Consider the following 14,187-nt stretch of genomic DNA (forward strand, 5'->3'; position numbering starts at 1 on the left):
GAACCAATGTGTTAACTACAGGGGGGGGCTGCAGGGGGGGGCAGCAGGGGGCAGTCATGTACACAGTTCTTTTAGTATATTCTAACCTGAAGCGTCCCCATCACCATGGGAACGCCTCTGTGTTAGAATATAATGTCGGATTTGAGTTTCACGATGTAACTCAAATCGACGGTATATTCTAACATAGAGGCGTTCCCATGGTGATGGGGACGCTTCAATTTAAAATATACCATCGGATTGGAGAAAACTCCGATCCGATGGTATATTAACTCCTGACTTTACATTGAAAGTCAATGGGGGACGGATCCGTTTGAAATTGCACCATATTGTGTCAACGTCAAACGGATCCGTCCCCATTGACTTGCATTGTAATTCAGGACGGATCCGTTTGGCTCCGCACGGCCAGGCGGACACCAAAACGACTTTTTTTTCATGTCCGTGGATCCTCCAAAAATCAAGGAAGACCTACGGACGAAAAAACGGTCACGAATCACGGAAAAACGGAACCCGTTTTTGCGGACCGCAAAAAAATACGGTCGTGTGCATGAGGCCTAAAAGAGGAGAGAATATTTTAAAAGAAGAAAAACTGCTACAAGAGGACATAGTTTTAAATTAGAGGGGTAAAGGTTTAAAAGTAATATCAGGAAGTATTACTTTACTGAGATAGTAGTGGATGCATGGAATAGCCTTCCTGCAGAAGTGGTAGCTGCAAATACAGTGAAGGAGTTTAAGCATGCATGGGATAGGCATAAGGCCATCCTTCATATAAGATAGGGTTAAGGGCTATTCATAGTATTCATTATATTGGGCAGACTAGATGGGCCAAATGGTTCTTATCTGCCGACACATTCTATGTTTCTATGAACCATACTATCTGGTAGGACCATCAGTTATTATTTTTTTGGTGCCGCCGTGCACCTTTATGCTAGAGGTTTATTGAGTACTCTGAGCAGTCAAACATTGTTTTTGTCTTGATACACCTTAAGGGACCACTATTAATTGTATTGATTAAAAGTTACGTTTCATTAAGATTCACCATTCACTTTCTTTAGTTTCTGTAACCCATGGTGACGACATTATCAATTATCTACTGTTCTATTTTTGTATTAAATGGAATAAGCTCCTTAATTCACACCAGCCAATTTATTTTTGATCGTTAAGCCACCGGAAATACTGCTTCTCCCTGCTCCGGTCTTATTACACAATTGTATCGACAATAGTGAAGATCCGTAAGCAAGAAGTGCGCAAAATAGACATTTATTTACTCGGAAGATAGTAGTTTAAAATCGCATATAAAATTCCATTTTGCATCAATGTCAACATTGTTTAAGGTAGGGATAATAGAAAATAGTAATTCTGGAATTGATTTTTAGATGTGTTCTTTGACCCATAAATAATGCATTAAGTATATAGTATTTGTCGGATGCAGCATATCTAGGGTTGCCACCTTTCTCAACAAAAAGTTACATAAAAAGAGTAAAAAGGATGTGTGGTTTTGGGGACATGGCTTTAACATGGGGTGCTATTCGACACCAGTAGTTTGTTTATACTTTGAGTTTTGCTGGATTTTTTGGTAATTTTTAAAATAAAATACAGTCAAAATGACGCAAAGGCCTCATGTGAACAGTAAATAAACACAAAGCTAGGACACAAAGCTAGGAAAAATACATCTGCATTTATTTCAGTACTCCCCCAATTCAAAAAAATATTTTTAGATCAAAATGAGTACAATACAATAATTAAAAAAATGCCCCAAAGGTGTATGCAGTCTTTAATATCTCAGGTTCCAAAGGAGCTGTGGCCATGGTCTAGTTTGAAAGTAGCCAATCTAAGCTTTAAAATTAGAGCAGGATTATGGAACTAGATGCAATGAAACTGGACATATAGCCTTTTATAAAATTGGGTCAGGAGTGAGAGCTGCAGGTTTATGATTCTCTCACTGGGACCCATTCCTAACAGCTCTAACTCTGGCTTTATGGCAGATAACATTGCCACCTTATAAAAAAGTATTCAGCAGTTAATTTCACTTATTCTGTGGTATCTCAGAGATTGGCTATTATACCATTACACCGCCTGTTGTATCAAATAACAACTTAGACAAACGGGTACTTTACCGCTCCTGTGTGTAACAGTCACGTACACACACACACACAGGGGGGAGGATAGTGACCACTGCACTCCACCCTCACCCATAGCCCTGCCTACTTGCCTCACGAGTCCTGATGACAGGGGACAACTGGACGGCAGGAAGGACAGACAAGACAAATAACGGATAGTGAACGGACTGGGTCAAAACCAAGAGGACAACGCAGTACAGAGGGATAAGCAAAGAATGGTCAGGAGAAGCCGGGGCCATAAATACCAGGAGAGTCGAGAAGTACCAAAGGAGTCCGCATAGAATAGTCAGATGGAAGCCGAGGTCAAAATACCAGGAGGGATGCGCAGCACAGGAGGAGCAGGCAAAGGATCGTCAGGGAACAGGATCAGGTAAGTATACAGGTATCCAACAAACGCCGGGAACCTAAATTAACAGCCAACCTGTGGCCAGCAGGCTGCCTGTATTTATAGTGGGGAGTTAGGGTCATGTGACATGGCCAGCGTCACATGACCGACAGACCGACCAGTCGAGCACCGAGTGATCAGCTCGGCGCTCAAGGCAGACCTAGGAGCAGGGAGCCTCCCAGCTAGCAAAGCCGCCCTGGGAACAAAATCAAACACATATCCTCGCTCCTGAAGCTAAGCAGCAGGTCTGCGGCTGATGGGAGACCGAGTGCGCCTTCGGCACCCCGTTACACTGTGGCCCGTCCGCTATGCTTGATAGTTGTTTATTACTCTGTAATTCCTCTAGCGCCGTTCTATGATAACAGTAGGTTTAAAGAGCACACCAAATGCTTGAAATAACTTCTTTAATAACTTCAACTTTTCTTCATATATAACACTGCCGCCTCCACAGCAGATAGTCCATGTACATAACACGTGTTGAAAAGATATCACAAAATGGCGGTATGCATAAGATGGTGGTTCAACTGTTAAGTCTTGTCATTCAACATAAAATGGTGGATATATTTCTCTCTTCAGTATCTGTACTCTCACTTTAAGTTATTTAAGCACTTTATGATCTCTCCGAGAGGTATATCTGAGGTCTAACTTGCTGAATTTGGTCGCAATTTGCAGTATGCAGTTAGCAGTAACTATTTGTAGATTGGTTAAATATGATCTGGTATGGTTGTATGCAATTTGGATTGCAATATGGAATTTGAATTTGGATTGTGAACTTTGTAGTTTGCAATTGGTGGAACTATTTTGGCCTCTCTGCTTCCATAAAACACAGCTCTTAGTGGAGTGAATGTCTATTCAGCTTCTCTCCTCTGGTGTAATGATTCTAGCAGCTCCTGCTAGGGGAATTTCCCACACAGGCTGTGTGTGAGGCTGGCGGTGATTGGTCAAGACTCCTGCCCAGCAGGAACAGTTTAACTTTATGCTTTCTGTTGTTTCTGCTGTGTCATTGAGCTTACCTTACATTATATAATGAATCTTAAAGGCATATTATCTTTTCTGCTTCTGTGAATACAATATATAACAGTTTTATGACATCCAAACATGAAGTCACTGTAAAAAAACTCTGCTTTTGTCTTTAACACACAAACATAGGAACTATATTAAGGTTATTGGCAGGTTTACCTGTATAAACATATGTTATATTAGCAACCTAGGACAGGTCTTAGCTGGCCAGCTACACTGCCACCGATCAAAATAATGTTTTTTAAAGTGAAGCTCCACTTATGCTGATGCTTCACACATGGCCTGCTTATCCTTGGTCCCAGAAACATTCCTGCTTCTTCTCTTTTCAGTTGCTCCTGCTCCCTCTTCTAACCAAGGACATCAGACCTTTTTCCATGTCCCCCTTCTAACATGTACATACTTTAGTTTCATCCTCAGTCAGGTCTTTCCTGCCCTCCTAGCGTTCACAGCCCCTCTTTTTCTAGGAAACAGTCAGCCAACCAAATGACTTAATCCTGTCATCATCAAACTACCAATATCATAACACCAATATGCTAATTGCCACACTTATAGAGGCTGCAGGGGCAGCAGAGACACCTGGGACATGGTTATCCTAAGAAGCTCAATGGCCTCTCTGCGTAATTGGGGAGACCTGATAGACATTTTGCTTTGGGGTCTAGAAGCTTTAAGTTATACCCATGGATATGCTGCTTTGAGAGAATGCTAAGAGAGTTATAGGGAGAGCAAACACTGCATAAAGCGAAGCTAGCTAATATATACAGTAGTCTACAAACAGGTAAACATTTGTCAGTAGTGGGGTTTGGGGTTTTCATGTGCTGATTCAAAGTATAATCTAGGTCCCATAAAATGTATCCACCTTAATCAAAGAATGGGCTGGGGAGGGAATTAATATTAGATTTTTGAATTATACTAATTCATTTACATCTGCAACCATCTGAATTTTACTCAAATTTATTTGCTATATTTAAATGAGCACCATCGTGTCAATAGTGCTTTGGAATCCATACACTGATGACATGTATGCAATGTACACATTCCACTGTACTGCTGGAATAGAGAGCGCAGCAGACTAAGGCCTCATGCACACGACCGTATTTTTTTGCTGTCCGCAAAATGGGGTTTCGTTTTTCCGTGACCGTTTTTTCGTCCGTGGGTCTTCCTTGATTTTTGGAGGATCCACGGACATGAAAAAAAAGTCGTTTTGGTGTCCACCTGGCCGTGCGGAGCCAAACGGATCCGTCCTGAATTACAATGCAAGTCAATGGGGACGGATCCGTTTGACGTTGACACAATATGGTGCAATTTCAAACGGATCCGTCCCCCATTGTCTTTCAATGTAAAGTCAGGAGTTAATATACCATAGGATCGGAGTTTTCTCCAATCCGATGGTATATTTTAACTTGAAGCGTCCCCATCACCATGGGAACGCCTCTATGTTAGAATATACCGTTGGATTTGAGTTACATCGTGAAACTCAAATCCGACAGTATATTCTAACACAGAGGCGTTCCCATGGTGATGGGGACGCTTCAGGTTAGAATATACTAACAGAACTGTGTACATGACTGACCCCTGCTGCCTGGCAGCAGGGGGCAGCCCCCCCCTGTAGTTAACACATTGGTGGCCAGTGTGGCCGCCCCCCCCCTCCCTCCCCTGTAGTTAACTCATTGGTGGCCAGTGCGGCCGGCCCCCCCCTCCCCTGTAGTTAACTCATTGGTGGCCAGTGGGCCCCCCTCCCCTGTAGTTAACTCATTGGTGGCCAGTGGGCCCCCCCTCCCCTGTAGTTAATTCATTGGTGGCCAGTGGGCCCCCCCTCCCCTGTAGTTAACTCATTGGTGGCCAGTGGGCCCCCCTCCCCTGTAGTTAACTCATTGGTGGCCAGTGCGGCCGGCCCCCCTCCCTCCCCTGTAGTTAACTCGTTGGTGGCCAGTGGGCCCCCCTCCCTCCCCTGTAGTTAACTCGTTGGTGGCCAGTGGGCCCCCCTCCCTCCCCTGTAGTTAACTCGTTGGTGGCCAGTGGGCCCCCCCTCCCTCCCCTGTAGTTAACTCGTTGGTGGCCAGCGGGCCTTCTCGACTCCCTCCCCCTCCTAATTAAAATCTCCCCCCTATCATTGGTGGCAGCGGAGAGTACCGATCGGAGTCCCAGTTTAATCGCTGGGGCTCCGATCGGTAACCATGGCAACCAGGACACTACTGCAGTCCCGGTTGCCATGGTTACTTAGCAATTTGTAGAGCCATTATACTTACCTGCGAGCTGCTATGTCTGCGTCCGGTCGGGAGCTCCTCCTACTGGTAAGTGACAGGTCCGGCCGGGAGCTCCTCCTACTGGTGACATGACCTGTCACTTACCAGTAGGAGGAGCTCCCGACCGGACGCAGACATCGCAGCTCGCAGGTAAGTATAATGGTTCTACAAATTGCTAAGTAACCATGGCAACCGGGACTGCAGTAGCGTCCTGGTTGCCATGGTTACCGATCGGAGCCCCAGCGATTAAACTGGGACTCCGATCGGTACTCTCCACTGCCACCAATGATAGGGGTGAGATTTTAATTAGGAGGGGGAGGGAGGGGAGATGGCCCACTGGCCACCAACGAGTTAACTACAGGGAGGGAGGGGGGGCCCACTGGCCACTAACGAGTTAACTACAGGGGAGGGAGGGCGGCCGGCCGCACTGGCCACTAACGAGTTAACTACAGGGGAGGGAGGGGGCCCACTGGCCACCAACGAGTTAACTACAGGGGAGGGAGGGGGGCCGGCCGCACTGGCCACCAACGAGTTAACTACAGGGGAGGGGGGGCCCACTGGCCACCAATGAGTTAACTACAGGGGAGGGGGGGCCGGCCGCACTGGCCACCAATGAGTTAACTACAGAGGAGGGAGGGGGGGCCGGCCACACTGGCCACCAATGTGTTAACTACAGGGGAGGGAGGGGGGGGCCGGCCACCAATGTGTTAACTACAGGGGGGACTGCCCCCTGCTGCCTAGCAGCACCTGCCAGGCAGCAGGAGGCAGTCATGTACACAGTTCTTTTAGTATATTCTAACCTGAAGCATCCCCATCACCATGGGAACGCCTCTGTGTTAGAATATACTGTCGGTTCTGAGTTTTCACGAAGTGAAAACTCAGCTCTGAAAAAGCTTTTATGCAGACGGATCTTCGGATCCGTCTGTATAAAAGTAACCTACGGCCACGGATCAGGGACACGGATGCCAATCTTGTGTGCATCCGTGTTCTTTCACGGACCCATTGACTTGAATGGGTCCGTGAACCGTTTCTCCGTCAAAAAAATAGGACAGGTCATATTTTTTTGACGGACAGGATAAACGGATCACGGTCTCGGCTGCAAAACGGTGCATTTTCCGATTTTTCCACGGACCCATTGAAAGTCAATGTGTCCGCGAAAAAAAACGGAAAACGGCACAACGGCCACGGATGCACACAACGGTCGTGTGCATGAGGCCTAAGTGGGAGCGCACAACATTGCTATTCCTGTCTGTTGCCGGCTCTGCTCAGCTAAATCCTGGCATAAGACATCATGCTTATAGCTGAGCAGAGCTGGCACAGGCAGGAGGTCCGCATAACACATCACTACATTACTTTACCTGGAGTAAGTGATCTTAAATCTACTGGGCCACGGCTGTCCAATTTTAAGAAGTGGCGATCACACCGTAAACCGTAAAAAAGTGGCACATTTTTGCACAAAAGGGGCCTTTCACAAACATCTGACACATTTTCTACTCCTCTTTAGAAGCCTTTACAAATTCTCTCCAGTCTGGTGAATAACTGAATAGTGGTCAATATCACCTTAAAGATTATAGACACATTTCCATGGAGAGAGTAAACTCATGCTTACTTGAAATAAAGCTTGGCTATAACACTTCTGACAGGAAGAAATTCACATTCTTTGTGGTTACACATGCGTTCTAAGTCCTCTACATGGCGCTATGATTTTCCTGAGTCTCTACCATATTACTTGAGGAGTGTGGATAGGGTCTCTCTCTTTCTTTCTGTTTAGCCGATTACTGTTAGGACTGTGTCCCTGCTGCTACAAACTCCCATATCCTGCTTCTGTGGCTGCTTCCATTGAACCTCTCAATTCTAAACTCTTTGGACTTGGAGAGGTAAAGGTAAGAAGTAAATCCTGCTCTACAAGCCTAGCCCCTCAGAGCACCACTTCACCTCCACCTCCCCCTGAACTACCCTGGCCCTAAAATCTTGTACATGCACTGGCAACAGTACCACTGTAAGATCCTCACAGCGCCGGATTTTGGGGCCAGACATTGGCCAGCCTGGCCCTGACAATCTCACAGGGAGGGGGAGTGGCAACAATGAGAGGTGGAGGTAAAGAGATGCTCTGAGGGGCTAGGCCTGTAATGGCTAACCTCCGACACTCCAGCTGTGGTAAAACTACAACTCCCAAGATGCCCACTCACTTGGCTGTTCTCAGAGCTCCATAGAAATGAATAGAGCATGCTGGGAGTCGTAGTTTCACCACAGCTGGAGTGCCGGAAGTTAGCCATCACTAGGCTAGGCCAACCCCTCTTTGCTTGAGTACCTCATTTACATATGATTAAAATTAAAAATTTATCTGCATTGGTAACAGTGATTGCAGAGAAAAAGGTGGCTAACTTTAAGTCACCATGATCAACCCTAATAGGCAGTGTGTCTATAGGGTTGATCATAGTGACAGATGCTCTTTAAATTTCAGCTCCATTTTTCATTAATTCCTATGAAACACCTAAAGGGTTAACAAACTTTGTAAATCTCATTTGGAATACTTTGAAGGGTGCAGTTTTAAAATGGAGTGATTTGTTATGTTCTAATATACAGACCTCTCAAAGTGACTTCAATTGCTTCAAATAGGATTTGGACATTTCTTTTGAAAATTAGTAAAATTGCTATAAAATTTATAAGCCCTGTTACGTCTCCAAAAAAATAAAGTCTGCTTGAAACATGATGCCAACATAAAGTGGACATTTTGTGATCTATGACTAATTTAGGGTTCAACTACAAGGCTCGGTAGTGTTGTGATTATGACACGGCCACGCTGTGGTCCAGTACTGTCCATGTCTACTAGCTGCAGCTGTCACGGATCCCCCATTCCACCGGTTTCTGCTGCCTCTGCATGGCAGCAGTGTCCATTTGCCAGGGAAACCAGAAGTACAGCTAGCCCTCGGGCCCCAGGCCAATGAGGGTGTGCACAGTGGCTCCCAGGCATCAGGGCACACGGGCGGCAGCTCCACCTGGTGTGAGCTGCCTCTTCTCAGTATAAAGGCCGGCAACTGGTCATTTGTATTCTTACAGACTCCCCTGGCTTTGATTTCTGGATATGACTTGTGACTATAGTTTATGCTTCTGACATTCTGGTTTTGTATTTGATCTCCTATTTCTGACTCTTTGGCATGTTTTGTTTTTCTCATTTGCTTCTGGTGTACTTGTACTGTTTGACCATCTGGCTTTTGACACTTTTCCGTACGACTACTCTTATTGTGTTTGTGCATCTGTTTGTCCCTGTTTGTGTGTCGCCCTTCACATATCTCAGTATAGGGACTGTCGTTCAGTTGTGGGTCACTGCCTAGGGTGATTGTGCAAGTAGTTAGGGATAGTGGGTTAGGGCTGCACTATCCCTGTTTACATATGACAGTAGTCATTATCCTGACAGCAGCAGGCCCAAATTAAACAGTAGACTGCACTTTTTAGTTAGCCTCTATTGTTAAGGGCTGTGTCGCACCCGCAATACTATGCAACCATTAACAGTGCATTGCACCGCAAAAAGAACTCATTGTGTGGTCGTACCCTTAACATCAGTGAAATTCAAATTTGGATACAGTATTTTTTTTTTTTAATTATCATAAAATTTGGGATTTGTTATAAATAGATACAAAATATATTGAACACAATTTATCACTAACATAAAGTACAAGGTCTTATGAAAAAAAAAAGCATTCTCACAATCACTTGGATAACTAAAATGATTCCAAAGTTATCACCACGTAAAGTAACTCATGTCAGATCTGAAAAAAGCCATTCTGGGCTTGTCATGTCTCAGCCGATATTACATCCTGCCTTTCCTGGATGAAATAGACTGAGGCCTCATGCACACGACAGTTGTTTTTGGCGTCAGCAAAAAAAAAAACGGATGCGGCATCCGTGTTTTTTTGGAGGATCCGTTTTTTTTTTACAGATCCCTTGTAATAAATGCCTATCTTTGTCCGCAAATGTGAAAAAAGTAGGACATGCACTATTTTTTTTGCTGAAGGGAAACACAGACAACGGACACAGAACACAAACGGATGAACTATCAGCATTTTTTTGCTGACCCATTGAAATGAATGGGTTCCCATCCTATCCGCAAAAAAAAACGGAACGGAGGTTTTAGTTTTCCGGTATTGAGATCCGTCATAGGGGCTCAATACCGGAAAAAAAAATGCTTCAGTTTTGACCCCATTCACTGTCAATGGGGACAAAACTGAACTGAACAGAACAAAATGCTCAAAAATGCACTCCGTTCCGTTTAGTTGCGTTCCCGTACAGGAGAGCAAACTGCAACGTGTTGTAGTTTGCGTTCCGTCCTGGAATGCGTAGCAAGACGGATCCGGCATGACCCCCAATGCAAGTCAATGGGGATGGATCCATTTTCTCTGACACAATGTGCCACAATGGAAAACGGATCCGTTCCCCATTGACTTTCAATGGAGTTCATGACGGATCCGTCTTGGCTATGTTAAAGATAATACAAACGGATCCGTTCATAACGGATGCAGATGGTTGTATTATCAGTAACGGAAGCGTTTTTGCTGAACCCTGCCGGATCCAGTAAAAACTCTAGTGTGAAAGTAGCCTTAGACACAGACTTACTGTGCATCAGACTCAATATTAAAGGGCGGTCTAATATATCACCGCTTGCATCTTGTTCAACTGCTAACACATTCATAGTTATTTTTTTATTTTATACATATGTAGTACCTCAGCGAGGGGCACTACCATTCCTACACCTAGCTACTGCCTCTAATGTCATCTGTGTATTTAATTCCAGGTCCACTCATAATAATTATAATTATTTAATGTTAATAATGTATTTATGCAACGTTGACATGTAATGTGCCTGGTTTTCCAGCAGGTGGAATATGTTCTGGCAGATTCTTTTAGATAGGATGGAACTAACCATTTCATTCTTATCCCCCTTGGGGCAGAAGTGGGCTAATCCCACTTCCCACCAAGAGAGGGGTTGCCGAGAAAGGAGAAAGTTGAAGTTTAGAGTCCAAAGGGACAAGACATGGAACAGTGAGGGGAGCTTCCCCTCCCTGCTGCAGGAGCCTCTGGGAGTAGCTTGCAGAGCTCCCACTTCTTGTATTAATCTGTGCTAAGAGACTTCCTTAGGCTACTTTCACACTAGCGTTCGGGGCTCCGCTTGTGAGCTTCGTTTGAAGGCTCTCACAAGCGGCCCCGAACGCATCCGTACTGCCCCAATGCATTCTGAGTGGATGCGGATCCGCTCAGAATGCATCAGTCTGGCAGCGTTCAGCCTCCGCTCTGCTCAGCAGGCGGACACCCGAACGCTGCTTGCAGCGTTCGGGTGTCCGCCTAGCCGTGCGGAGGCAAACGGATCCAACCAGACTTACAATGTAAGTCAATGGGGACGGATCCGTTTGAAGTTGACACAATATGGCTCAATTTTTAAACGGATCCGTCCCCCATTGACTTTCAATGTAAAGTCTGGACTACTTTGACACTTAGAATTTTTTCTAAACTATAATGCAGACGGATCCGTTCTGAACGGATCCAAACGTCTGCATTATAGGAGAGGGAAAACGGGGAAAATGTATCCTCCTCAGCAAACTATATTGAAGTCAAAGCCAGTTAGGAATGAGAGCAGCATTTAGAAGGGCTGCCACCATATTGCATCATGCTGGAACCAAGTAAAGGAGAATTGCACTAAACCATTTGAAATCAATTGTACTGTCATATTCAAGTTAGACTACTTTCACATTCTTTTGGCTTTCCGTTTGTGAGATCCGTTCAGGGCTCCCACAAGCGGTCCAAAACGGATAAGTTTGCATTCAATTCATTCTGAATGGAAAAGGATCCGCTCAGAATGCATCAGTTTGCATCAGTTCAGTCTCCATTCCGCTTTGGAGGCGGACACCTGATGAAATGGAGCCAAACACAATGTAAGTCAATGGAGATGGATCCGTTTTCACTGACACAATCTGGCACAATAGAAAACAGATCCGTCCTCCATTGACTTTACATTACTGCACATTTACAGTTTGCACAAGAGCACCTGGATGTTCCACAGCAGTACTGGCAAAATATTCTGTGGACAGATGAAACCAAAGTTGAGTTGTTTGGAAGAAACACACAACACTATGTGTGGAGAAAAAGAGGCACAGCACACCAACATCAAAACTTCCTCCCAACTGTGAAGTATGGTTGTGGAGGCATCATGGTTTGGGGCTGCTTTGCTGTGTCAGGGCCTGGATGGATTGCTATCAACCAAGGAAAAATGAATTCCCAAGTTTATCAAGACATTTTGCAGGAGAACTTAAGGCCATCTGTCCACCAGCTGAAGCTCAACAGAAGATGGGTGTTGCAACAGGACAACGACCCAAAGCATAAAAGTAAATCCACAACAGAATGGCTTAAACAGAAGAAAATACGCCTTCTGGAGTGGCCCAGTCAGAGTCCTGACCTCAACCCAATTGAGATGCTGTGGCATGACCTCAAGAAAGCGATTCACACCAGACATCCCAAGAATATTGCTGAACTGAAACAGTTCTGTAAAGAGGAATGGTCAATAATTACTCCTGACCGTTGTGCACGTCTGATCTGCAACTACAGGAAACGTTTGGTTGAAGTTATTGCTGCCAAAGGAGGTTCAACCAGTTATTAAATACAAGGGTTCACATACTTTTTCCACCTGCACTGTGAACGTTTACATGGTGTGTTCAATAAAAACATGGTAACATTTAATTCTTTGTGTGTTATTAGTTTAAGCAGACTGTGATTGTCTATTGTTGTGACTTAGATGAAGATCAGATCACATTTTATGACCAATTTGTGCAGAAATCCATATCATTCCAAAGGGTTCACATACTTTTTCTTGCAACTGTATATACTTACTTTGCGTCAGACTCAGCATTAAAGGGTGGTCTAATATATCACTATGTGCATCTTGTTCAACTGCTGACACATTCTTAGTTAATCTGTTACATTACTGATGCAGTTACTGTACACTATGGCCATCAGACATTTTCCTGGGCCCTCCAAAGGAATGGGAAGTGGCAAAAATGTTGCCGTATCTGGCACAAGTAGCAGCAAAAGAAAGGAGAGTGGTAGCAGCCGCAGCAACAGGCCAGAGCTGCCACTGTCAGCCAGTGGTCGTGTTTTGACCAACAATCCAGCTTGACAAGGATGAGCTTTGTGAGGACGGTCAGCAGTTACAGGCCAGTCCATACATGGAGGAGAAATCCGCTGCAGACTCCTCTAAGCATGCAACTACTGATGATAACAGTCTGGAAGGAGCACATGTTACGAGAGGTCAGGTATGTGTGCAAGAGACATGTGGAGGTGACACAACTGGTGACCAAACAGATGTAGATGATGATGCAGCCGATTACATGTGGGAGCCGGGTAAAGAGGGGCATCATCATCATCAGGGGTGAGGGTGGCAGTGTGCCCATGAGACAGCATGGTGGAAGCATGCCCATGAGACATCAGGGTGGAAGCGTTCCTATGAGACAGCAGGGTGGAAGCAGTGGGACATCTGCAGCGAAAGACGTACACTCTCTGCTACTTGGGAGACTACTTGTGAGGAACACACTAGCTGTGCATGCGTTCATAAAAGCAGCGGCAGGCAGGCATCATGCACTGGTGGAGGGAAAATGCCATAGTAAGCAGTGTGGGAACTTTTCACCAGGTCGCTGGGGGACGTTAGCGCGTCAATATGCAGGATCTTTAGGCAGAAAGTGAGGTGCAGCCAGGGTGCTAATCCTGGCACAATGTCAGGGCTCGTAAACACCATCAGAAGGAAGCTGTTGTTCCTTCCCATCGACTTCACTGACGTCTATTGCTCCTGATGCTCCTCTTTCTCGTCTCTTGTTTCGTCAGCAATCAATCACCAAGGCGATTGCAAAAAGACAACAGTATGCGTGTACTCATTCAACCGCGCAGAAGCTGAGCGTGCACCTGGCCAATTTGCTGGTACTACAGTCCCTCCCTTTTTATGTAGTTGACTCTGCACGTTTCAGAGAACTCATGGCATGTGCATAAACAAGGTGGAGAGTCCCAAGCTGACAGTGCTTTTCCAAAAAAGCTGTACCAGCCCTGCAAACGTACGTTTAGCAGAAGGTGGGCCAGTCCTTGGGCCTTTTGGTGTCTGAAAGAGTTCATGCCAGTGCTAGAGTATGAAGTTGTAACTATGGTCAAGGACAATACATGTCGTTCACAGCCCACTGAGTAAATGTGGTTCCGGACTAGGCACACCAGCAACTTGGCCAGGCGATGGCAATGCAGCCTCCGTGTTATAATGCTGAGATTTCTGCACAATGTCCTCCTCTGCCTCCTCATTCTCCACCTTGTTCTCACCCTCCCATCTAGGTACAGTTAATCGTGGTCCTCCATCATATCACTGATGGTTCTGCATCTGGTCAGCCTTGGTGAACAG

This window comes from Bufo bufo, chromosome 2 (assembly GCF_905171765.1).
Source record: "Bufo bufo chromosome 2, aBufBuf1.1, whole genome shotgun sequence".
In the NCBI taxonomy this organism is placed as follows: domain Eukaryota; kingdom Metazoa; phylum Chordata; class Amphibia; order Anura; family Bufonidae; genus Bufo; species Bufo bufo.